This window comes from Dermacentor andersoni, chromosome 2 (assembly GCF_023375885.2).
Source record: "Dermacentor andersoni chromosome 2, qqDerAnde1_hic_scaffold, whole genome shotgun sequence".
In the NCBI taxonomy this organism is placed as follows: Eukaryota; Metazoa; Arthropoda; class Arachnida; order Ixodida; family Ixodidae; genus Dermacentor; species Dermacentor andersoni.
The window spans coordinates 26386238-26412540 of NC_092815.1; the positions used below are offsets into that span (position 1 = coordinate 26386238).

Consider the following 26303-nt stretch of genomic DNA (forward strand, 5'->3'; position numbering starts at 1 on the left):
TGTTCGTGCTGTCGGGGTTGCTTTGCTTTTCTTTTTTTATTGCGCACTCGTAGGGGTGTCGCAACTTTTCTCTCCCGCTCATGCCTGCCACACACTCATTTTCTTCCTTTTCGCCTGTGGGGCGCTTCCTGTATATACCGCACCTATAATGCGAGTACCGCTGCATTCCAACACGACCGCTGCGGATGTCACTTTATAAAACGCGCTGTTTTCCTTTCTCTTTTACTTGCGTTTGTGCGTGTTTCTCTTTTTGATGTTAACCGATCTCTCTCCGCACTGTGCGACCCGTTAAGGCTTGTTGCTGGGAGCCAGTGGTAACGCGTCCTTTCGCCCGTTCACCTGACATGCATCCCTCTTTCCTTTCTTTAGGTGGAGAGTCGCTCGCTCATTTGCTCGTGGTGGTACACAATGCCGGATGTGAGCAGATTACGCAATAATGATCTACCTGCCCGTCTCTCGCGGATTGTTTTCGTGTTGTCGTGTCTGCGTTGCCTGCAGGCACTCGTTGAGAACTCGATCATGACGGATTCTGCGCGGCGGCAAATTACCACATCCTGCTCACCTCTCTTCTATTGTGTAGAGTGTTAAAAAAAAAACGCGACTGCTTTCTTGCTCGTCCTGTAGCACGCGTCCAAAAAAAAAAAAAAAAAGCATTGTCGCCAAAAAGCATTGCGACCATTGTTGTACCACCAGTCCTCACACGTTTACCTTGTCCTTATCGTTCTTGCGTCCGTGTATTGTAAACCGATCTTATTATGTGAATCATGGAGGAAGGAAAAAAGAGGAAGGAGCATACCGCAACGCGATTGAAGCCGAAATCTGCTGGGCCACCGGTGGTCCAACACGTGATCCCACGTCAAAGTGCGCGGTTGGTTTTAGTGTTCCCGCTCTGCAGGCAGAGCCACGGCAGGGCAGCGGAACAAGGGCGTACCGAATAAAAACTACTGGCATGGCCACTGGGAACCAAACATGTCAGCAAACCTCGATTCTTGCTCCGTGATCTCGACGCAAGAGGTCACTTGTTGGGCCACAACTGTGGTTTCACGGAGCGTTCGCTTGCCAAGGTTGGCTGCGTGACGTAATGCTCCCTCCTATATTTTTCCTTCTTCCATGATGTGACTCCCTACCAACCTGTTCAGATTTCTGTCATCCTAAGTTTCGTAATATACTAAATTTTAAGGAGCGAGACGGTTAGTTCTGTCTTTTATTTGATCTGCTAGCAATTCGAACTGTATTAGTAAACTATCATTCTATTACACAAAAAATAAAATAAACTGCACCCTTTTCGTGAGAAGAGGCTCGGTATAAGACAGAAAAGGCGCAAAAGAACGTGTGTGGCGACGCTGCCTTGAACTTCCCGCACTAGCCAGCCATGACGTTATGAATTTTGACGCTTTCTGCTCGTGCCTAGTTTAGTCCTTGTCGATAAACATCTACTGCGTTGTATTGTAAATAAGCAAAAGACTCAACTTGGAAAGTTTGGATAACTTTTACTGCGCACCAACACGGAGGGCCGAAGTAGGAGAAAAATACCGACGCTGGTGTTTCGGCGCGAAATTCGGAAAATGAAACTTTGATCTTCATTTTCTTTTATAATATTCAGTCTATTACTGCGAAATTAAGTAGAACATGGTTTTGAAAGAATACTTTATAAATTTTGGTCTATTTCATTATTTTTCTTTAGTGTGTTTTTTAACGAGCTCTTTGTGCGTGTGCGTGCTCGTAGTTTTCGAGTATGCTTATCTTCGCATAACTTGCGTTCTCAATTGTCTAGTCGTTACATCGAGCCCTGATCAAGGCTGTACGGCAACGTATACAGCTATCGAGTTATTTACTGAATGCTTGCTTATGAACAAGATCAAGCGATCACCAACCTCTGATAAGAACCGGGAGAGACGAAAAAAATAAATAAAATAAAGCGAACACAAGCGGATGTTCGGCGGATACCGCAGCTGCCTCGCATCATTTTGCCCACATCCCTTTCTGATGCACTCTCGCGTTTTCATGTAGCTATCACCAACAACATATTTTAAGTTTACTGCAGGACGAAGGCCTCTCCCTCCGATCTCCAATTACCCCTGTGCTGCGCCAACGGATTCCAACTTGCGCCTGCGAATTTCTTAATTTCATCACCCCACCTATGCTTGTGCCGTCCTCGACTGCGTTTCCCTTCTCATGGCACCCATTCTGTAACCCTAATGGTCCACCGGTTATCTAACCTACGCATTACATGACCTGTCCAGCTCCATTTCTTTCTCTTAATTTCAATTAGGATATCGGCTACGTCCGTGTGCTCTGATCCACACCGCTCTCTTCTGTACCTCACGGATAAACACATTCCGGTATGGCGTACGTGTGCCGAGTGTGTTCGCGTATGCGAGTACCCGCCGGTGTGACCGGCCCCGCTACTTCGCACCTCGCGTGGAGCAACTTGAATGGCTTTCACTCGGGAGGAGCCCGCATTCCGACGCGTGTTCGGCGCTGCATTGACGTCGTTTCGCTGTGCCTTGTAGTGCCGAGCGCCTGTGTTGGCGAAACTGATACTTCGTTGGACTGCCAGTCTACTCAGCGAACGTTGTCGCGACCCCTTCGGACGCGGACCTTAGTGTCTCGCGTCAGATCCCCCCTCTCTCTCTCTCTTTTATGTTCGTCTGGGACGCAGTTGCATCGTTTTAAGGCTCGGACGACGGTTGTCCTGCCGGAATCGTTTATGGCCGTCGCCTCAGCTCGTTTGTCTCGCGCGGGTGGCGTTATCTCCTTTCGACTACGCAGGCCTCTCTCTTTTCCGCCCGCCAACGGCGCCCGATAACGGCCTGTCCGCGCCATGCATGGCCGCGGTGTTTTCCGTCTCGGCGTGGCCTGACCGCGGACTGCGACGTAGAGGCTTTCCGAGGTTCCAGATAGGTTGTCGGATCGGAACGCATCTTGTTGCCGCACTGTTGTCACCTGTCACGGGCGGGGATGTCTCAAGGCGCGTTGTTGGCGGCTGTTCTCTTCGAAAGCGTGCCAAGTTGCACTATGCATCTGCGATTATGTCGAGGCCTGTTAAAGGATCGTGCTTCTATTAAGTAACGTGTCTAGGATCGGTCATAAGAGACAGAGCGGTTGCTAATATGAAGAGCATTTCTGGTCAGACTTCCATATCCTTGAGCGCCCCTTTTGTGCCCATTGATGTCACGCGTTCGGTCATTTATTTCCCTTTATTTTGTCCGCCATCACCGTACTACGCAGGAGCCCGACGGTGAAGCCCCTAGACTTTTCACGAGCTTCGGTCTCCTTGCGCGCACTAGCATAAAAGCATCACAGGAACACGGAGATCAACAGTGATCGAACAAGGGGCGTATTTGAAGCTGCAGCGTTACATGTTGTGCAAAACTAAACGGATAGGATCGTCACTGTGTCCGGTGTACAATATACGAGAGGACGGGTGGCGTCGTAATGACCGCACTAAGTGTCCCTCGGGGCTCACACCTTGAACTGTAGTACGTATACTTGGACCGTGCAGTCCCCTGGGTGTCCTGCGCTATGAAAATGTTTTAAACTTTTCTGCGGTACACTGGTATCGACAATACACCGTAAATATGCATTTTTGTGTAATGCGTGTGTTAAGGATCGTGTATACACTGCGTGTATATAATTTCATTTGCCATCGCATTCGCCTGGAGTAGTATCCTAGGCGTGAAGCCGGGCAAGGCTCCGCACTCTCAGTTAAAGATTCTCTCTCGGCAAGCGGACTTGTCTTTTGTCAGGGCAGTCGTAAACTTTGGCTATCCCTTGCTTGAACACTGTCGGTCAATTCAGTTCCCAATCATGGCGCACCCTGAAAGTTATCGGTCGAGAAATACGGGCTCGTGTTTCCGCGTGTCGGTATCGGTCTGGTGTCGATGGGCGACTTTCTTTGCTGGTTGGAGACGGCGCACTGTACGCGGGTTAATAAAGGAGAAAGAAAGAAGAGCGAGGCATTTAGCGAGCGCAGCGTCCGAATAATTTCTCAACATGCGGTGTAAGTGAACTTGTGCGCCACTCTTTTATGTCGACATTTTTTTGACTGGCGACACTCTTTATCTATTTAAAGCGGTCGCGGTTGTAGAACCGAATTGCAAGTTTTACTCGCAGAAGGTCTTCCTGCGCCGATTGAACAGCTGGGCTGACGTCAGAGGGCCGCCTTTGTCGCATCGGCGTGTATAGGGTGCGTCGACGTAGCAAGGAGGAAATGGGGGCACCGTATACGTCGGCGGCTCCTGCTTTTTGCCATCTGTCGTTGCGGAGCAGCACAGAGAAACAGAGAAAGTAATTAATATAAGTGTTCTGTGATAAAGGAGTAGCCGTCGCCATTGTAGGGTGAATCTCCAATATTTATTTTAGTTACAGTAAGAAAATAAAGTTGACAGGCCGTGAGAATCACCAGAGTAAGCGCCCGGTTCGCTACTCTGCACCGGAGGAAAGGAAAGATAAGAAACTGAGCACAGAGGAAGCTGTGGAGAGAATCTCCACGCTATCGCGGTGAAGGTGCCCGACAACGACTATACAGTCTCTCATACAATCAGAGATCAGGAATGTGCGGCACAACAAGTACGGGTGCCATTTGCCACCCTTTCCCATGTCCCGTGCCGTCACGAAGGCGCACGTGGATACCCATCTTCGAACCTAGCTGACTGATCTTCGGCTCGCTTATCGAGTAATACACGAAACGGTTCGTTAGGTTCGTAGCCTTTGAAGCACTATTCGATGTTAAAGAGAACTTCGTCGAGGACTGTAACTTGTAGTCAACATAACTGACCTATGTGGTTATGAGCTTCCGCGGAGGTCGAAGACAAGAGATGAATGGAAGCCTGAAAGTGACGCGCGGCGTGTAGCTCGTCGTCGTCCGCCGCGAGCCCTTTCGGGTGGCCTACACAGCTGCTCTCCGTGTGCGCCGCTGTTCTTTGGAAGCCGCACTTTCCATCCTCGCCAAGGTTGGATTTCTCATTTGTGCTTTATTTATCCTTCTATAAGGTTTAGGCTCACCATAGCGTCGCTGAGACACGAATTCTGTTCATGTGTTTCTTTTCTTTTTCGCTGTTTGAGAAAGTTAAGAAAGGGTGCTTACGTGTATCTACGGGTGCGTTCCCAGAAGTGTAGCGACAACGTTAAGTGTACCCGAATATATATGTCTCAAGTGGTAGACATGCAGATTAAATTTCGTATAATCACCCGGAAATCACGAAACAACTTTATGCTGATGCTGCAAGCTCCGCGTTCTACTGGACACACACACACACGCACGCACGCACGCACACACACACACACACACACACACACACACACACACACACACACACACACACACACACACACACACACACACACACACACACACACACACACACACACACACACACACACACACACACACACACACACACACACACACACACGCACGCACGCACGCACGCACGCACGCACGCACGCGCACCCACACCGTGCATATTCCCCTGCACAATTCTGGGCTCTCAATGTGCGAGTCATTACGATTCGCAATAGCAGTTGCCGGTTGGAAGTATCATAATGATTATGGCAGGATGATGACCAAGTCGCTGGCGAATTGCTGATGTTTTCTTTATATTTCCTTTCTGAATTAGGCCCAACGCTTTCTGGTTCGACACATCCTCCTGCTCTTTCGTTTCCTTTTCTTTCTTTTTTTACTTTCTTTTCTTTTTCTTTCATTTTTTTTTCACCGTGGTGCCTGCCTGCATATGTCACCTTCGTCTAGCAGTATTACGGGCGCACAGCGTCTCTCTCTATCGTTGGACCGAGTCTTACCTGAAACTTATGCACGGACTCGACAAAATCGGACCCAGTTGACCTCTCGGGTTGAGCTAGTGCCTGTCGAGTTTAGGTCAGCCTGACTTCTGACTCGACACTTTGGCGTCGACTTCACGTATACAGACCTTTAGCTCTTCTTTGAAGGTTACATAGCAAAAAATGGGACAAGCTAGTGGAAAGAACACAGAGTGGTTGCCGTGCATGTTTGTTTGCCATTCTCCCGTATTTTTCGCTGTTCCCTCCCGAAGATGTCGCCTTACCAACTAGCCCATCCGATTCAGACTTTAGCGCTACAACTTTTCCTCTCGGTCTCGCGTCGTAGCGCGCTGCTCTCCTAAGCCTAACCATAGTCCTTTCATATTTTGGACCATACCATAGAAACATGGAAGGACTCTGGTGTAACCTAGGAGGGCCGCCCGTGTATACAACACCTGGGCGATAACACAGTGCGCCTCTGTTCAGTGTAGCGTTTTCGCATGCATTATCGCCTCCTCAGCGTTCCGCACATAGCACTGCCGAAGCGTTCTACGTCCGCATTTATCTCGTGGGAAGCTGACGGATTCACTCGCGGCCCTCGGAGGTTCCTCTCGCGCGCGCCACTCCTCCGACGAGTCACGTGGTTCTGTCCAGGCATGCCGTCGCACTCGCGCGGAGCGCACGCGTTCCCGCCTCGTCGCCGTGGCTTCTCGGCGCCGTCAGCAGCTCGATGTGCGAACCGCGAACGATAAGAGGCCTCGGAGCGAGGAGGTTTTCCGCTCTACGCCGATAGCGTTCCAAGTAGCCAGTACCCGTGACGTCAGACGCGATTGAGAGGCTTTCGAGAGGTTTATATATGGGATCCTCTCTGACACGGGCGTGCATGTAGGTCTGCTCCTTATCGTCTATCCTCGAGCTTTCAATTGCGATTCCCTGCTTCCTTATCGGCTACTTCGGCGCCTCTTTCGCGAGGCGCCAGTTATTGCGCGTGCCGTGTCAGAACAATCAGAAGAGGCAGGTCGACTTTCGACTATATATATATATATATATGGGATGAGAGGGGCGAGCGCAAACTCCTCGACATCCGAGTGCGCTGCGCCTGATACGGAACCCGGACAGTCAAAATTCTGCCTCTCCTCATTGTGCTGACGCGACACGTACGATATATATTTAGTATGTGAAAACTGTCGGAGCATTTGCAATTGCGCGATATTTATAATTGACGGGGCTCAGTACGTATGGAGTACGTACGTATGGATGGGCTCAGTACGTATGGATTCCACGTCTTCTATGAAGACGTGGAATCGGCGATGGGTAGAGTGAAAACAAAATACACTATACTGATGGGCGATTTCAATGCCAAGGTAGGCAAGAAGCAGGCTGGAGACAAAGCAGTGGGGGAATACGGCATAGGCACTAGGAATAGCAGGGGAGAGTTATTAGTAGAGTTTGCGGAACAGAATAATATGCGGATATTCTTCCGCAAGCGGGATAGCCGAAAGTGGACGTGGAGGAGCCCGAACGGCGAGACTAGAAATGAAATAGACTTCATACTCTGCGCTAACCCTGGCATCATACAAGATGTGGACGTGCTCGGTAAGGTGCGCTGCAGTGACCACAGGATGGTAAGAACTCGAATTAGCCTAGACTTGAGGAGGGAACGGAAGAAACTGGTACATAAGAAGCCGATCAATGAGTTAGCGGTAAGAGGGAAAATAGAGGAATTACAGATCAAGCTACAGAACAGGTATTCGGCTTTGACTCAGGAAGAGGACCTTAGTGTCGAAGCAATGAACGACAACCTTGTGGGCATCATTAAGGAGTGTGCAATAGAAGTCGGCGGTAACTCTGTTAGACAGGATACCAGTAAGCTATCGCAGGAGACGAAAGATCTGATCAAGAAACGCCAATGTATGAAAGCCTCTAACCCTACAGCTAGAATAGAACTGGCAGAACTTTCGAAGTTAATCAACAAGCGTAAGACAGCTGACATAAGGAAGTATAATATGAATAGAATTGAACAAGCTCTCAGGAACGGAGGAAGCCTAAAAGCAGAGAAGAAGAAACTAGGAATTGGCAAGAATCAGATGCATGCGTTAAGAGACAAAGCCGGCAATATCATTACTAATATGGATGAGATAGTTCAAGTGGCTGAGGAGTTCTATAGAGATTTATACAGTACGAGTGGAACCCACGATGATAATGGAAGAGAGAATAGTCTAGAGGAATTCGAAATCCCACAAGTAACGCCGGAAGAAGTAAGGAAAGCCTTGGGAGCTATTCAAAGGGGGAAGGCAGCTGGGGAGGGTCAGGTAACAGCAGATTTGTTGAAGGACGGTGGGCAGATTGTTCTAGAAAAACTGGCCACCCTGTATACACAATGCCTCGTGACCTCGAGCGTACCGAAATCTTGGAAGAACGCTAACATAATCCCAATCCATAAGAAAGGGGACGCCAAAGACTTGAAAAATTATAGACCGATCAGCTTACTGTCCGTTGCCTACAAAGTATTTACTAAGGTAATTGCAAATAGAATCAGGAACACCTTAGACTTCCGTCAACCAAAGGACCAGGCAGGATTCCGTAAAGGCTACTCAACAATAGACCATATTCACACTATCAATCAGGTGATAGAGAAATGTGCGGAATATAACCAACCATTATATATAGCTTTCATTGATTATGAGAAAGCGTTTGATTCAGTCGAAACCTCAGCAGTCATGGAGGCACTGCGGAATCAGGGTGTAGACGAGCCGTACGTAAAAATACTGAAAGATATCTATAGCGGCTCCACAGCCACTGTAGTCCTCCATAAAGAAAGCAACAAAATCCCTATAAAGAAAGGCGTCAGGCAGGGAGATACGATCTCTCCAATGCTATTCACAGCATGTTTACAGGAGGTATTCAGAGACCTGGATTGGGAAGAATTGGGGATAAGAGTAAATGGAGAATACCTTAGTAACTTGCGCTTCGCTGATGATATTGCCTTGCTTAGTAACTCAGGGGACCAACTGCAATGCATGCTCACTGACCTGGAGAGGCAGAGCAGAAGGGTGGGGCTAAAAATTAATCTGCAAAAAACTAAAGTAATGTTTAACAGTCTCGGAAGGGAACATCAGTTTACGATAGGTAGCGAGGCACTGGAAGTGGTACGGGAATACATCTACTTAGGACAGGTAGTGACTGCTGATCCGGATCATGAGAGTGAAATAATCAGAAGAATAAGAATGGGCTGGGGTGCGTTTGGCAGGCATTCTGAGATCATGAACAGCAGGTTGCCATTATCCCTCAAGAGAAAAGTTTATAACAGCTGTGTCTTACCAGTACTCACGTACGGGGCAGAAACCTGGAGGCTTACGAAAAGGGTTCTACTCAAATTGAGGACGACGCAACGAGCTATGGAAAGAAGAATGATAGGTGTAACATTAAGGGATAAGAAAAGAGCAGATTGGGTGAGGGAACAAACGCGCGTTAATGACATCTTAGTTGAAATCAAGAAAAAGAAATGGGCATGGGCAGGACATGTAATGAGGAGGGAAGATAACCGATGGTCATTAAGGGTTACGGACTAGATTCCGAGGGAAGGGAAGCGTAGCAGGGGGCGACAGAAAGTTAGGTGGGCAGATGAGATTAGGAAGTTTGCAGGGACAACATGGCCACAATTAGTACATGACCGGGGCAGTTGGAGAAGTATGGGAGAGGCCTTTGCCCTGCAGTGGGCGTAACCAGGCTGCTGCTGCTGCTGCTGATGATGATGATGAGTACGTATGGGCTGAAGAGCTGAGTCGTTGTAATGTAAGGATTTCTTTCTTATCATCATCCATCGCTCGCGACCGGCCCATCCCTATGATGAGAGATGACGGAGCGCTTCTCATACAGCTGCCGAAGCGCGAAGAAGAATAACAGCTATGGAATCGTTACATTATCCCTTCGTAACGGGATAATTTGAGGTAGTTTTACGATACGCATGTGCAGAAGAAGTGTCAGACATCTCCTTGCAACTTTATAACGCCTTCTGCGTATTTACATTATGCGCCACGGAGTGTAAAAAGGAAGGAGAGGGGAGAAAAGAACAACGAAATAAAAAAAGATAGAACGGAAAGTAACAGTGCGAGGCGGGCGAAAGTTTCGAGATCGCGTCTTTGTGTGCGTGCGTGTGCTTCGTTCTCTTCTGCTTCTTTCTTCCTTTGGATACAATTTTATTTTTCTCTCGCAGAAGCTAATCGCATAGCAACGTATGCCAAGCTAAGAGAGACACGCACCTGTCTCTCCTCGAATGTCGACCTCGGCATTTCCCCGAAATCTAATTCTCTCTATCTTTCATCTATACTCCGCAATTCTTAGTTCTTTATAATGACTCTCTAGCCGACTTTCCATTCTTTCCGCCGCGATTTTCCGTCTGTTTTTGTATTTTTTCCCCTTTCGCAATCGATTTACGAAACGAGGCAGGTTGGTTTCTCTGCATGGTGATTGCCGCTTTTTCCGTACCCCTTCGTTTCTATTCGTATTTGCGGGGCCTAGCACATCGCCCTCATAGCGCTGGTATACTTAGATATAGGGGGTAGGTTAGGTAGGAATACAAATGTTAGAACCTAGCCTAACGTAGGTACACGTTTTCTTATAGCCCAGGGTGGTTTGAGTTAGTCAAGAGCTCAGCTCCACTCTTGTAGAGACGTCGTGTTGGTCCGGGATACTTTATCCGAGGGATTGATTTCTCAATCAATCAATCAATCAATCAATCAATCAATCAATCAATCAATCAATCAATCAATCAATCAATCAATCAATCAATCAATCCCTTTCCTTCTTCGGGACGTTATAAAGAATAAGTCGGTCTACCAATAATGCTTATTTTTTTTTTTTTCGTTCAAAGCGCTTTACACTATCGATATGATCGAACAGATTTCGTACGCGTGATGTTTTCGCTGACCCATGGCTTTTCTCGAGTAGGATTTCTCGAGAAGGACAGGACTGCTCGTCGATGACAGCTCGTCGTGCGTGAACGAGCGGGTGAACTATAGCGAGAACCGAAAGCGAGAGGGGCGAGGTCACGCTGGCGGTGACAACTCCAGATATTTCGCCGCTGCGTTGACGATCGCCATTCCCGTTCCCCGATATCATGTAGGACGCTGCGCCCGGGGCATGCGGCCCTTAGTGATAAGCGCCGACCCCCTGGATGGACGACCGGCCCACGAGAGAGTGCGGGGAGACACGTCCCGAGCGGCCGTTTGCTTCTCCGGGGATGCCGGACGCGGCGTATCCAGCCTGCGTCGTCGTTGTCGAAGCTCGCGGCAGCGCTTTTGAGCGGCAAGATAAGATAGCCGCTCGTCCGAGCGGCGGCTGTCCTCTCGGATAGCGGCGCAGTGTCGCGCTTCGAGGGATGCCCGTTCTCTCCCTCTCTCGGCAACGCGACCGCCGCCTGCAACGGCGTTCTTTTTTCGCGCTGACGTCGTCGCGGTTGTGCGTAAGATCCCGGCCACTCCACCATGAATGAGACCGATAGGCGTGGAGTGTGGGCGTGAGGTTTGGTTGCACGGTTTGAGGAAAATCCCCGACGGATGGATCGATCGCTCTGTAGGTCTTTCCCGTTTGAAGCGTTTGGCAAGAAACGGGAGCTGTGCGCGGGGCCTTGGAGAACTGCGTGTTTCGGCGGCATCCGAGATCAGTGAAAGCGACTCTTAACGGCTTCACTGGCGAGTTGGCTGCTTAGAAAATGCGTCTCCCCGCCACCCCCTCCTCTCACTTAATAAAGTTCTTTTTTTTTTTTGTCATTCTGCGGCACGGCCTATAAGCTCACTAATACTGCAGCGCAATGAGGCAAGACCGCAACCTGCTTTGAGAGCGGACGGAGTTGTTCGAATAGGTTGGCAGTTTCATTCGTCGTTTCGCGGCTCTTTTGCGCATTCTTTGTGTACCTCCAGGCCACGTAGGGGTTCTTGGAAAATGTTTCTGTCCCAATTGCGCACAAAGCGCTCTTTACTTTTACCGAGTCAAGTGGAATATGGGATACACTGAGTGCCCCCCCCCCCTACACACACACACACACGCACTTATTTTCCTGCCTTCATATTTGCCCATATACACGTTTAAAAGAACGCGAATCCCTAGCAGCGGTGTAGTCTTTCAGCTCGGAACTCCGGCATAAAAAACGGGGAGAATGAAATCGCCAACGTATTTTGCGAAGCTGCGATACCTCAGTGCCTCCCGCACTCTGGTAACCCCGCGATCCACCAAACACATAAAACATCGTTTCGCGACTATGACCTCTCGCCGAACCTCCCGCTCTCGATCCACTTGATTTTTACTATTTCATGAGCTCCGTGACTTAATTCATGAAGAGTAATATATACACGTCCGACACTTCAGGACCCGGGTTCACAAAAATGACACTGCCCGAACGGTTCCCGTACACGGTAGCGGCCAATCGTGATCGTGATGTTGGGCATATCATTACCGACTACTGAGGGCGGCCGGTAAATCGTAAACAGCTTTTACGAACGAAAAGAGCTTTGTCAATTCAGTGACATTTTCTCTTGACAGCATTCGTCAAGGGTAAATGAACAACGCAGGCTGGAAACTTCAAGAATTGCGGTTCTTGATTAGTTGCCGTATTTGTTTGCTAGCCTAATTCTTTTTGTTCGGAAAGGTCCAAGGTCGGGCAGCGCGCTCATTTGAAGAGCCAGAGAAAACTTCTCTTTTTAAATATTTAGAAAGGCTGCCTCGTCAACTTGATTTACGCACATATTGAGAGCTGACGCAAGAGACATATTGTATGCTAAGGACACTGACTCGGCTCGAGTTCTTTTGTACTTCGTACGGATATAGTGTGTGCATAGCAACAGGTAGCGCGTGCTGCACGTTTGGTCTGCCGTTTCCAAAGCTTCTTTGTATATAAAGTTCGCAGATTATTTTGTCCTGCAGAAGCTATAGCCTCTGTGGTCAACTTCAGCTGCAGAAAAGTTTACACTGCTATTTACGACGTCCTCTGTGACACAAGAAATGTTAGCGTTATAAAATTGCCGACTTTTATTTTCTAGGTCTCAAAATTAACATTTTCGTAACCGCTATAACCCCCGCGTAGCTTTTGTATGTTTTATAATTTCAATCCTGCCGCCTACTTTTTGGCCAACCCTCACGTAAAGCCTGAAGAAAGAAAGTGCCATAGCTTGTGATCAAACAAACAAACAAACAAACGAAATGAAGATTCAGGGCTTTCGGTAAGCGTCAGCCAACTATCGGTTCTCGAAGAAACCTCCGTGAAGTTTAGCATCACGTTTACCGCATTGCGTTATAGCACGGGCGAACTTGATGATTTCCTGTTCTTTAATATTATTATTTATTTATTTTTATTACATCGTGAAATAATTCTGCATCAACGCTGGCAGTATCTGCCGCCCCCAAGCAGCAAATTTTATGAACCAGCTAACATTATTTTTTTCTGATTCAAAACGGAACCAGTAATGCCAAGATATAGGGTGATGTACAATTTCCACCTGTTTGATACTTGTGTTTTCTTTCTTTCTTTTTCTTTTTCTCACTTTCCTGTAACACTGCTCTAGTGCGAACGAGGGCAGAGTGAAGCCGCTGAAGAAGATCAAGTGAAATTGTTACGGCTGATGCTGCTTATTTCGAGCCCGAAAAAGAAAAGAAAAAAAAACGGAGAGTTACAGATAAATACATATAAATAAATACCGTCGGCCGCTGTTGCCGGAGAAGTCAAGTTCTTCAGAAAAGCCCGTGAAGCGCTTTCTAATAGACTCAAATATGAAAATACGTGCGCTCGCTCTGTAAAGTTTAATTAACCGAAAGGTCGACGAGATCGTCCGTGTTTCCTTCCTTCTTTTCCGTTGCCCCTCTCCCGCTCTTTCTTTCCTTTTTTTTTTAATCAACCGATTTTCGCGGGGGCTGCTCGCAAATTGAAAACGTATTGAAGGGCTTCGACGTAAGTGCGTCCCCTCACCTACAGCGCTGCGGCGACTTGGTCAATGCATCCGGTGCCGCTGCTTCGTCCCGCGAACCTTAACCTTCAAAAGCCGGCGCGACGGAGAGAAAAGCCGCAGCGGGCAACTCGGCGCCTCCCACGTCGCGTCGCCCAGCTGCTCACTATACCCGATGGTGTGGCGAAAGCTCTCTATTTCGCGCGCCGTGTCTCTCTCTGCACTGCGCGTGGGCCGGCCGTAATGAAGGTCGCGGGCTGTTCATCAAAAGTGGACAAGCACCGCGCCGTTTCGCTCCTCCCACGCCTTTGTATCCTCGCGTCGTCGCGCTGAATTCGGGAAGAGAGATGCGCAAGGCAGCAGAAAGGTGGAAGGGGAGGTGGAGTCAACCAGACGAGCGTCCGGTTTGCTACCCTACGCTGGGGGAATGGGAAGAGAGCGAACGCAAGGAGTGACGAGAGTGACTGCGGGAGGATCCGCAATGCAAACGCTCACTGAGACCGATGCACTTAGAGATGGCAGTGTAGCGCGCGTATGCTTTCTGCATCTACGCCAGATATTTATGGTCCGAGAGTCTTTACAACGTTCTGGTGTCCAGCCGGTTGAGTGCGGTCTGTCAATAAGTATTAATGAAGTGTGTGTGTGTGTGTGTGTGTGTGTGTGTGTGTGTGTGTGTGTGTGTGTGTGTGTGTGTGTGTATAACCCCGACCGCCTTTCTTTCTCTGCTACTCTGCGTGGGTGCGCTATTTAAGTCCTCTGACGCCTCATCTCTGGCACTCTGAATATAGCATTCGTGCGATTCGTACCGGTGCTAACCTGAAAAAGGTGAGCTCATGTTCATTCATCACGAGCTTCTGCGCACAGAAACACAATGCATTGTCGCAGTGGATACGCACGCACGTACCTTCTATAGTGCGTCTGCTTGTGTGGGCGGTATGTCGGCGATCCTGCAGCCGAGTTTCTGGAATGACGTACCCGCGAACGCGCGTAAGCACCTGTCCGTGTATAAGTGCGTGTTTGTGTGTAGAGAAGGAAGGCATGAGGAGGAGGGGGGGGGGGGGGTGACGCAGATTGATGAGCCGGATGGCTCATCAATCCGTAGCGATTGATAGCGAGTTTCTCGCGTGCGTGCGTGCGTGCTTCTCGTTGTACCTATAGACAGCCGCATCGCCTGCTCGCGAAAAAAAAAAAAAAAAAGTAGAAGAAAGAACGTGACCGTGAGTCTTTATTCTGTAGTGGCCGACGCTCTTTTACCCAACTCTAGAAAGCGCGTAGCTTCCCCGTTCGCGTGGACGTTGCAAGCTTGTAGCATCTTTCAAGCTTGAGCGCGCTGCCAAAAAAAGCAAAGCGCAGTGGCCATGCCCGATTAGAGGGAAGCCTACCGACAGTTTTGTCAACCGGCGCTCGTCCTATCTCCCAGTCCGTTATGTGCGCGGAGCAAGTTTTCCCGCGCCCTGCCAGAGCTAGCGTTATACGACTCGCCACAAGCTTTGCAGAGGTTGCAGTGCTGACGCGATGCGTGCACGGCACAGGGTCGCCGAGAGGATAAAATCGGGAGAGCTACGGGCTCTTCAACGCGCGCCGTCCGAGGGCGACTTCTATCTTTTCGGGGCTGCCGAGAAGCCCCGTGGGCCCAACCCTTGCACGCGCTGCAGTGACGCGTGATTCTTCTGTCCGGTGGAGACGCTGGCGCCAGCGGTTACGGTTCGCAAATGGTTACGAGGCCTCATCGTGTCCCCGGCCTTTATGACCCGAACACCCCCCGTGCACCGGCGGTAATAATTCTGCGCTGTTATCCCTGCATGCACAGGCCGACTCGTCGGCTCCGCACGTGGGCTACAGTGACGATGTATAACAGTTAAGGTGTAAAAGAGACGCCAAGCTATGCAAATGGAGAAGACGCGAAATAACGTCAACTCGCAACTAAAAGCTTAGTCAGTGCGGAAACACGTTTGCGCACCGAAATAAGACGAGAAGCCGAATTTTCAAACATTTTCGTTCCGTAATGCTATTTGACATTTGCTGGCCGCCTTCGCTAATGATACGCCCATGGTATCAGAATTGGTTGGAATGCTCTCTTACGAACAATTTTAGTCTTCAAGCAAGGTTTAGGTGCGGGCTAGTTGGTATTCGATTGTTTCAAACATCCTTTACAGCGCGTGCGTAGACAGGGACGCGCTGTACGTGATGCTCGAAACATAAGTCTTAAAGCTCTTCGTGAATACGCGTGCTCAGATAACAAAGGACGTGAGACGGTCAGAATGCGTGACTCTAACATAAAAATTGGAACAGTTGTTGTTGTTCAGGCGGCGAAAAGGGCTATGCCACGCACGAAGCCGTATAGTCACCTCTGGCGTACAGAAGGCGCGCGGTGTTCTGACGCTGCCAGCTGCTCTGCGCGTAGCCGGCGTTTGGTATACGCACGCCGCCGGGCATCGAACCTATCGAACTCACGACAACAGAAGTGGCTGCATAACTGTATAGAGACGAGACATTCGGTCGAAAGACGTTTTGCCCCCGCTCCGTGTCGTGTAGGTTGACGTTGGCGCGGTCCCAACCACAGTGCGAAGGACGTTTGTTAACTTCGAAGGGGCAGCGGATCGTTGCGACGCCACGCGGCGCAGTGTCCCTGCGGCCGTGTCGTTGTGCTGCGCGAGGTTGCGGGCTTGGCGGCCGGCCGCGGCGGGCCCATCAGGCTGGAATTGCAACGAGACGTTCGTTTGAGGAATTGCAGTGGCGTTCTTTGTGGCTGTATATGAAAGAAACCCGTCTGGTCAGGTTTAATTCGGAGCCCTCCACTATACGGCGGCCGTCGTGCATGCTATGCCGTGCAGCTTCGAGAGTTGCAATCCCTATCTTCAGTTGCAGATCACACGTATACGTCCCTTGCATTCTCGTCCTCATTCGTCGACTGTAACAACTTATTTATTTATTTATTTATTTATTTATTTATTTATTTATTTATTTATTTATTTATTTAACTTCGGGGCCTGTCGGGCGTTACGCAAGTAAGGACATCAAATAACAGAAACACATATATCAAGTGACAAAAAGCTCTTCAAGCGTATATATTAAGGTCAGTCGGATCTGTAATAGGCTGAGCAGGGAGCATGATGAAACATATGGAGCGGGAAGAACTTGAAGGTCGGTGTATGCTTTAAAGGGAAGAAGTGCGCTGTCTCCTGTCCGTCTGGAAAGGTGGAGTGGTGAACGCGTAATAAGAGAGAGAGAGAGAGAGAGAGAGAGGACAGATCACGTGAACAGGTGCGCGCGCAGTGACAACCTCACAGGCAACTTGTGAACACGCCTTCCTCTTGAACTTTCACTGTGCTTTTCAGCTTTCGCTGTCAACTCTGAAGTGCACTTTGTTAGCAGCAGTAACAATTAGTGACACGAAAGCAAGTGCGCACGAGCAGCCGAACCGGTCGCCGTGAAAGCGCTCGTGTACAGGTCTTGTCAAAAGAAACGCAGCCACAGCAGAGGTACGTGAACTTTAGATCTCTCCCTTCGGGGTTACCAGGGCCCGGGAACTTATACGGGCACGACAGGTAAGCTGCATATAGATCTGAATAACGCTCGAGCTCTAAGTGGCTTAGTTTCGTTTCACATGGGGTGTACGCGCAGTACGGCAATACGAAATAGTTAAGCCAAACCACCCACGTGAATTAAAATGCACTCGTCAAATCATTGAGAGATATGCACATCTTCTTTCATTATGTTCATTGAACGAGAAAGCTTTTAAAGTGCTGATACGTTCGCGACTATGTATGTTCTTTCATTTTTTTTTTTGAGTTATATGAAGGCCCTAAATCTATGAACCGCAAAAAAAGGGAGAGATGACTTCAGATTCTTGAACACCATCGCTTGGAGTATAGCACACAGAAGAGAGCGACACATGTGTTCGACACACGTCGTCTAAGCGCTGGTCCCACATCATGATCTGACGTCATGACGCAGCTCCCACCTTCTGCGTCATGACGGCACGACTCAGTAATCTCCTAGAAAGCGGAAACAAAGCCGGCTGTAGTAAAGTTATTCTATTAAATTTAGCCTGATTTGAGGCTTGCCACTATTTTTTTCTGTGGTTTAGAGGCCTCCGGCAATCACTTCGCACGAAAAAGGAAAGAAATAACGAAAGAACTGAAGAGTCGAACATACCATGGCCGTATTCCTTTAATTGGGATGCCGTTCGTTTTCTGTAACGGCGAGGTCGTTGCCTCCCTGTCGTTCTTGTGGTGATACAGTAATTTCAATCTGGGAAGCGGGGGCTGATCCAGAAAGAAAGAAAGATCACCGGACAGTACGTAATAGTTTTATGACTTGCCTTCAGTGATCGGCGGGTGGGCCGGTCGGGCCGCCAGCGTGAGGCTGGGTAACTTCGCCGGTTGTGAGCGGCAGCAGCGCATCGCGCAAAGCTTTTTTCTTTTCCTTTTTTTTTTCATTTTCCGCACAGCTGTGTCGGGCCTCCTAAGTGTTTTATGGAGAGTTCAGTTCGTTGTACGAGTTCCTCGACCTTCCCGGGTATGTGATGGGCGCGCAAGTCCGTTGTTTTCCACAGGCGTGGATCGCGAGGTTTTGTCAGCACAGGTGTTGTACAGGGAGGCCATATGTGCACGTCACAAAACCCGTGGTCCCTGGAGGCAGTATTTCGTAACGATGCGTTTTGACTCCTCTTGTGATTGCGAGTTGTCGATCCCGGCGACGGCAGCGGCGACGTCCGAGCCATTCACGACAAGAATGTAAAATGAAGTGGACCGTGACAAATTAAGGTGGCCATGTGGGACCGAATTCACAAAGCTTTTCATTTGTAAGGGTTCTTTGCTATTGGCCGGTTGTCCTCGCTATATATATATATATATATATACACACACACACCTATCGTCAGGATTGGCTGCAGTTTTATCTTGCGAACAATTCTAGTGCCAAAGGCTTTCTTTTTGCTTTGACCTTTTCCTTCCTTCCTTTTTTTTTTCTTCGCGTGAGCGCGTGCACAGGAGCCGTATTTATTATTGTCGTTATCGATTGGACAGCCCACTGGGCCTGGCGCATGATAAGGAAAGGAGAATGGAAGATAACATGGGATGTTGCACAACACGCACCCCGCCCGTTTCGTTCGCTCATTTCAGCAGTTACGCGGTCAGCGAGTCACTCACGGCCGGCTCACGATCGACGGCGCCATTACGAATGCGCAGCGGTTCAGCGGTTTCGGTAGTTCGCCGCAGCCCCGGCCCAACGCCGGGACGCGCATTGCTGCGCGGAGGAAGCAAATGTAGACTGTAGAAGAGGAAGCATTACGTCCCGCAGCCGGCCTTCGCGAGTCAACTGTCCGTGATGCCGTGCCCTTCGCGAGCTGTGATACAATGGGCTGGAAACATCGCCGGAATCATCTTAGGGATCCTGGACTGAGGGTTCCTCCCACACTGCTCTCGCCATTCAAATATTATTAATAAAGATGTTTTACTCTCTCGAGAAGTCGGCCCGACACGTGACTCTGCGCTCGGCGGACTCGGCCCAGTGGGCTCGGTCCCCGGCAGGTTCTGATCCCCGCGCGCACACTCTCTCGCGGCTGCTTTGTCAACCGTTCTGCGCAAGTTTTCTCCCGACATGCTCGTGCGTCTTCGGTCGTTTATTGCAACGCACATATTCGTTGCAACGTGTGAGTGCGCCAGCCTCACGTTGCTGTCCCACCCGTTCTCTTTTTCTGAAGCGGCGTGAGCTGAGAGCGGCGGCAGAAGACACTGAAACTTGCCGTACGACGCGCGATCACGTGTTGTTGCGACTTTTTCTCTTTGCTTCACTTTTGTTACGTAATGCACCCTTCCAGTTATTTCCTCCCGCCATTGGGAATGCACCGCTAGCTTTTGGCGCAGGTATAAGGCCCTTGTTCACGCCGTCGCTGTGATTGTTTTGAGCGATACGTGGTCGTTCCCAGCGGTCGCGCCGCCTCGCGAGAGTCCTGCGCGCCTCTGCGGCGCGAGCCGTACGAGAGCGCGGCTGCTTGCACTACACGTCGTCGCAGTAAGCGCGCCGGCCTCGTTGCTTTTGAGGGGCATCCCTCGCTATCCAGGCCTGCCCATTCTGAGAACCGTGCGTGCGTGGAAACGCTGCAACATTTCGACTATATCTCAGCAGATTGGGCCGCCGCCGGTCGCGTGTTTATGCTGGAGTGCGCGTGTTCTGAAAAAATAAATCTGAATTTATATAAGAAATGAGTTGAGTCGTGTTTTTTTTTTTTAGGAAAGCATTTCTACGGGTTTTTGTATTAAAACTTGGCTGTAACGAATGCCGCAATACTAATTCATCATCATCATCAGCCTACTTTATGTCCTCTGCAGGACGAAGGTCTGTGCCTGCGATCTCCAATTACCACTGTCCTGCGCCAACCGATTCAATTCTAATTAGGTAGTGTATTTAAGAGATCACCATTCTGCACGTACACTAGAACGAGACGGCGCCCGTATAGACAGCGCGTGTAAAAGCATTCGGGCGTGCCACCAGCAACCGGCGGTTCTTTTTCGTCCCAATTTCACGCAATTCCAACAAAAACGTCTTGGCAGATTGACGCAGCCCTCCACAGTGCCTTCTGCTTCTGCATAGAAACGTGGGGCTACCTTCTCGCTTTTTCCACCGCGTTTTAAGGCGCCCTGTAGTTATAGGTGCATGTCGATTTCTCAGATTTAACCATGCAACGACTTGAAGCGCGGTCAGTCGCGAGCGTCGCGCCAATGAAGCCAAAATTTGCCGCGTGCGATAACAATGTGAATAGGGGGGGGGGGGAGAGAAAGGGGGCGCGGCGAAAGTTTATTCCTGGAGTGAAGGCTGCCGCCAGCTGTTGAAAAGCGGGCCCGATGCCGCACTTGTTCTGCGGCGATGCAGTGCAGCGCGAAAAACCGCCGCTGCCTCCTGCTGCCCTATAGCGGCTGTGCACGCGCGAGTCGTCGACGCGACCCGTTTTTGAGGCGAGCTCGGGTCGGTCGGGCAAGGGTCCCGACGGCTGGTGCGCGCGTTCTGTCGGCTTCTCCCCCCCTGCGGCGGCAGAGGACAGCGAGCTCCGCGTCGGGGTCATTGGAATCCCCTCTCTCTTCCCCTCTCCCTCGTGTGCGCAGGTGGTTTGGGGGACATAATCGATGGTGACCCCGGGACGCTTTGTGGAGCGTGACTCCTGCGAGCGACGAGCCCCTCCTTTACATGTCGTCAACGGGCGGAAGAAATGTGTCGCGTTAAGGGTCGTCACAATCGAGGGTTTAACTTCCGAGATGTATAGTCTGCGAGGAACCTGAAGAACCGTGCTCGTGTGTCAGTTTGGAAGTTTTGCCACATAGTGGAAAAAACTCGTCCGTTGCGATAAGAAAACTGCTTCCAGTATTTAAAAGTACCGTCACAAATATAGCTTCCATCGTGGCTGTTGCTGACTGCCTCTCGAGTATCCCGGTAGTGGGGGCAATGGTGCTACTTGGCACGCACAGCGCGCAATCTCACTGTGCTATCCATTCGCGTGTGTCATTCTTACAGCTATGCTTGCAGTGGATGTGCACGGTACGTACCCTAAACACTTGATTTTTTTTTTTTTTTTTTACGGATGCGTCTGCGTTTAAATAAGCACCCATCTGCTACGTGTGTGGTGCCTTTTCTGGACTTTGTATGTCGCGCTTGTCGCTGTCGGTCTCAGTAGAAAAGGTTCTGTACTTATTGTTAGGCGCCCTATTTCTCGCTAAGCACTATAGCTCCCCCGCCCCACCTTTGTCATACGTGTGCTTTGCATCTCTAATTGTAGACCGCCGGAGCGGCGGGCACGATATTTCACTGCACACGCCAATACGTACAGAACAAGTCGCCGAGTATACGTGTAGCAGTTGGCACAGCTGCGCTAATTATGTACATCAGTTCACGTACTTGACACAAAACGCACACCCTATACAATTACTGCCGGGCAAGGGAGCGCGTATACAACCACAGCTCCGTCACCGCGCAGTTTCCGTATACGTAGACAATACTTCATTTCTACGCCATAGCTGCGGATATGCGCTAGTTTTCGCGGCAGAAGAAAGTACGGAATTAAGTACGGTGCATGTATAGGTGTAATTTGGAAGTGTAATCATGAACAGCGCGAAAATAGCTTGTCCGCGTATTCCTTCTTTGCGCCATTTTGACAATGCATTGTTCATCACGTAAGTAAATGGGAATTCGCAAAATTGCTTAACCTTTCATGAAACTAACTTTTCTCGATATATATATATATATATATATAGTCAGCCTTTGTTATAGCATAGTCGTCTACGTATCTTGAAAATTATAGTCGCTGGAAGCACAGCTGCTTTCGCCGAGCGTAGTTACGAAGTTCACGTGTCCCTCTGCACTGTTTAGGTCATCTGCATGCAGTTACCCTTCACGAATCGGCGTATCTTTATTTATTTTTTACAGCGAAGCTGTTTATGGCTAGGGTTCCGAGCATTTTTCGGGTCCGTCAACAAATCTGTGTTAGCAAACACTATCATCATCAGCAATGGCTTGGGCCGCTGCTCGCGCGTTCGTCGTGGTCGTCTTCTTCCTCGGCTGGTTCTGTTGCCGCTCATCATGCCAGCGTTCCCATGCTGCCCCTCTCTCTGCGAAGGCGCTGACGGCACTGGCCCACTGCAACTCGGTGCGGCGATTTCGGTCTCAAATTCTTTGCCTCAGTATATTGCAAAATGAAAACACGAATGTACGTAACGAATGCGTGATACGAATTCACGCGGATGTATGAAAATAAATGTATGTGCGTACCTTTCGTCACGATGACCACCGATCAAGACAACAAATGTGTTCGTACCTTTGTTCAAAATCATGTGTCACCTCTTTGTCGAGTGCTACGCTGCTGCGTTGGTCATTCATCTTCACAGAGTGGAATGGCTCACGATCTTTTCGCGCACGACCAGCGGCGTAGTGCGCGGCCCGCTAACGGCTGAGGTGTGCGCACAAGTTGCGCGTAGGCTCTGAAAATCGCGTTCTTTCACTGCGAGTTTTAATATAGCACGAACACGCCTGCGAACGTCGCTACGCTCTCAGCGAAGTAAGTTCACCAATTACGTTTCCTCCTATAACGGGCGATAATTTTCTTCCCTTCGCACAGAGACGCAAGGCATACGGCCTGTAGATGCGAAGATGCGGTAACTCTGCGTAGTCTATTGGCTCTTCAGGCTGCTGCTGCAGCCGAGGATCTGCCGACTCCGTAAGGCGCGGCGCGCTCGCGGCTGACAAATTGAGTTTTATCACGGAGGATAGAAAAAGAGAACATGACGTCAGCCAGCATGCCGCGGCAAGCCAACCTCCTCTGACGCCGCCCCTCCGTCTCCCCGTAGCCTATTTGCGCGTTTGCTCTGGAGAAGTGGGCCCTCCATGGTTGCCGGGCCTTCTAAGACGTTTTTTTCTCTCGTTAGCTCTTAGTGATGCCCTCATCACGATCTGTCCTCGCCACTTGCTCTGCTCTCTCCCATACTCTCATCAAGCTCGGCGCTTAGGAATTACCACTTGCTTATTTCGTGGAGAGGGTGTATTTCTCACAAGCATTTCCTTTGCATTTTTATTTATGACTAGGATTCACAGTTGTCATGCGATGCTCCCTGGTAGTCTGTTTCCTTCCTCCACGGGGTTTAAGGAGCAGTAGCGGAAGCGGTTAAAGAATCTGCGGTGGAGGCTAAGTAAGATGCAGCTGCAAAATCATATGTCGCAAAGAAAGGGGAAAACACGCTATAACGCGAACTTTCATTTTTCAGTAATGTAGCTTAACGTATAAAATAGGGGTGTGCGAAATATTCGAGATTTGGAATACGAAATTAATACTCTTTGCTATTCGAATCCAGAATTCACTATTCTAAATTGTCGAATATTCGTTTCAATTCGAATGTACGGGATAACGACTCCTATAGGAGTCTACTGCAGGGTGAAAGAACCACTGTGAGTGGTGATCTGCTACAGGAAAGCTAGCTAAGTTCCCGAAAGAAAAAGAAAGCCCACTGAGCAGATAGCTTCTCTAAACAAGTCACTAAGGATGGCGCACCTTTAGGAAGCCTATCCGTACTTTTCTCGATTTAGTGAATGCTCTTTATTATTCGGCCAATGAGGGCACCATGATTGCATCCGCTTAAAATAATGTGCGGTGCTGTGGTATTACACTTAGATATCATTCAACGAACACAATATACTCCATGCAAAGAATGACCTGCACCTTCCTTTGTTTCATTTCTGCCATTGTCACAGTGCATCGTAAGCGTTCGACTTTCAACATCTTCTGAATTACAAACTCTGACACGACGTCCGGTTGTGATAGGTATTGCCTGTACACGTATCAAGTAATAAGCCTTTTTTTTTTAGTACCAAACGGACTCCGCGATACCTTTCTTTTGTTTAGAAATGAGAAACTACTCGGTATCCGATACGATGTTCGACTATAGTTATATTCGAATATTCGCATTCGACTCGGAAATTGCATTAATCGAACGGCCTTAATATAAATGTATTCAAATATTTGTGTACACCAAAAAAAGTTGAAAGAACGAGCTTGAGGGCACATGACATCAACATGTTTCACGGAACATCATTATCATCATCACGATCATCACACCCTCAACCGTTGTAAATGTGGTCGCTGTCGTACCTAGCCGAGGGTGCTTTTCTGGGCTGCGATCATATAATGGTTCCCTTTTTTCGAGCCGCTATAAAATCGAACTCCCTGACCATGGAGGAAAGAAACAAAATAAGAGAGGCCCTGACGTCACATTTTTGAAGCCGGTAACGCAGCCATGTTGGCGTGCCATCTCCCTCTGCGCCTCCAGTCAGCTCGCTGGAGCAGATAGGCGCGAGTTTTGAACTTGCATTGCTACGAGCCGCCGGAAGAGTGCGTTGCCGATGCGCGTCAGAACAAAATCTACGAAACTTCTGTAACAGTTTTAGTGAGGCAGCCGCACTCGTGAGCTTTTACATGGCACGAAGAAGAAGACGAATACCCGCGCCGTAATTGAGTACCTCTGTTGCCCGGTTGACACTCGCACACATAGACTCTGAACATAACTTTCAAGCTTACACACCACGCTCCGAAGTCAGCTTGTATCGCCAACATAACGTGGTGCAGGAAAGAAAGACACAGGCCGAAAAAAACTTATCTCACTTTTCAGAGGCCTAGAGCAACAAGAGCTTCAGCAGCGCGGTTGCTATGGCAACGTTGACGTTTGGGTACCAGTCCCAGTGCACCTTTGCGAAAATAAGCACGTGTGTTCCGCCGCACTTTCTCCGGCACGTCCCTGCTGGCCGGGGCCTCTCCTACGCTTTCCTTCCTGCATGCCCCTGACACTATACCTAACTCCGCCATATTGTCGAATTCCTCCGTATTGGCGTCGGGAGCCAGTCAGAGAGCCCGTAGCGGCCCAGTGTGGGCCAACCATAACTGACAAGACTCCCAATTTTACGATACGGCGCAGTTTGAGAGTGCTCACAGTAACGCCCCAGTTCTGCGGTTTCATTCGCTTCGCGCTTGTCCGAGCGGCGCGTATACTTGGCTCTCTCTCTCTCTCTCTCTCTCTCTCTCTCTCTCTTATCAGCCTATATACACTGCGGTGCGAAACCTTCGGTGCTTGCTCAACTGACCCCGCTGATAAGGGGATCCGCTGCCGTGTGCACATCTGTGGCTTCGCTGCTGCAGTTGCTGTCGCTGCATTTCGCTGGCGCCGGCGTTGCCAAATGTGGCAACCGGAGTGCGGGCTTTAACAGCGGCGCCCGCGGTGACCGTTTCGCCCCCTTTTTTATCCGAAGGCTGCGCTGCTATCAGCGCGGGGCCAATTTTTTCCACAGATGGATGCTATTCTCGACAGGCAGGCTTCTGGCAAGCTTTTTTTCTGTTTGGAGTAGCGGTCGTCATTCCCGAGCGTTTCTTTTTTCTTTCCTTCTTTTATTATTTTTTCGTGACGTTGGCGCGGATAACGTAAGCGCCGTGAAAAAGGCACTTGAATGGGATCTGAACTAGGTTTTGCTGAATGAACGTGGCGGGAGGAATATGGTAGTGATATTTCAGCCTTTCCTTCCACGCTGTAGATGCATGGTCTGAGTATCGGTTCTGAGTTGAATTCTGGGGTTTTACGTCTCACAAACACGATACGATTATGAGGCAGGACGCAGCGAGGAACTCCGGGTTAATTTTGACCACCAGGGGATCCTTAACGTGCTCCCAATTCCCGGGACACGGGGGCTCTTGCATCCCGGCCCCATCGAAATGCGCGGTCGCCACGGCCGGAACTTGATCCCGCGACCTCGTGCTTAGCGGCGCAACACCATATATCCGCTAAGCCACCGCGGCGGGTCTGGGTACCAGTTCTGTCTGTATCTTTGGTAAGGTTGTACTGATGCTGAAAGTGAACATCTATTCAAGTCGTGAAAGTACGAGACGCCGCTCGTGTGGGAGCGCGAGCTCAGTAAGGCACGTGGCCCTTGTTCACAACACATGCTATACACGCTAGGATCGACACAGTGGACAAATAGAGTAAGCTTCGTTTCTGGCGCTCACGTAAATTCCTGGGCGAATATACAATCGTCAATCAAAGCATTTCTTAAGGCCGT

The 26303-nt window shown here is 49.5% G+C and overlaps 1 protein-coding gene across 5 annotated transcripts in view; it reads left to right on the plus strand.

Annotated features, from left to right (window-relative positions):
• HDAC4 (histone deacetylase 4) overlaps positions 1-26303 on the plus strand; it is a 327955-nt gene that overhangs the window by 182610 nt on the left and 119042 nt on the right. The gene's annotated exons all lie outside the window — the stretch shown is intronic.